This window comes from Schistocerca cancellata, chromosome 10 (genome assembly GCF_023864275.1).
Source record: "Schistocerca cancellata isolate TAMUIC-IGC-003103 chromosome 10, iqSchCanc2.1, whole genome shotgun sequence".
Lineage (NCBI taxonomy): Eukaryota > Metazoa > Arthropoda > Insecta > Orthoptera > Acrididae > Schistocerca > Schistocerca cancellata.
The window spans coordinates 186219330-186220340 of NC_064635.1; positions in this window are offsets into that span (position 1 = coordinate 186219330).

Consider the following 1011-nt stretch of genomic DNA (forward strand, 5'->3'; position numbering starts at 1 on the left):
TAACGTTTCGGGTAGGCTGCGTTTTGGCTCTTCCCTGAGGGATCAGTGTTAGACTCCGATGCACCACAGCAGGTTTACTGTATCCCTTCGATGATCGTGTTGAAGATGAAACACAGAAATTGCATCGGGAATCAATACAAAATTCACAATACTGATTTATATTGACGAGAGTAACGTTTCGGGCAGTCTGATTCTTTGGTTCTTCAATGGGGGCTCAGTGTTAGACTCCGATGCAGCAAAGCAGGTTCACTGAATCCCTTCGACAATCACATTGACGATGGAACACAGAAATTACATCGGAAATCAATACAAAATTTACAATGCCGATTTATATTGAGGAGAGTAACGTTTCGGGGAGGCTGTTTTTTGGCTCTTCCCTGAGGGATCAATGTTAGACGCCGATGCACCACAGCAGGTTTACTGTATCCCTTCGATGATCGTATTGAAGATGAAACACAGAAATTGCATCGGGAATCAATACAAAATTCACAATACCGATTTATATTGACGAGAGTAACGTTTCGGGTAGGCTGCTTTTTGGCTCTTCCCTGAGGGATTAGTGTTAGACTCCGATGCACCACAGCAGGTTTTCTGTATCCCTTCGACGATCATATTGAAGATGAAACACCGAAATTGCATCGGGAATCATTACAAAATTCACAATACCGATTTATATTGACGAGAGTAACGTTTCGGGCAGTCTGGTTCTTTGGTTCTTCCCTGAGGGATCAGTGTTAGACTCCGATGCACCACAGCAGGTTTACTGTTTCCCTTCGACGATCATATTGAAGATGAAACACAGAAATGGCATCGGGAATCAATACAAAATTCACAATACCGATTTATATTGACGAGAGTAACGTTTCGGGCAGTCTGGTTCTTTGGTTCTTCCCTGAAAGTCTCAGTGTTAGACTCCGATGCACCACAGCAGGTTTTTCTGTATCCCTTCGATGATCGTATTGAAGATGAAACACAGAAATTGCATCGGGAATCAATACAAAATTCTCAATA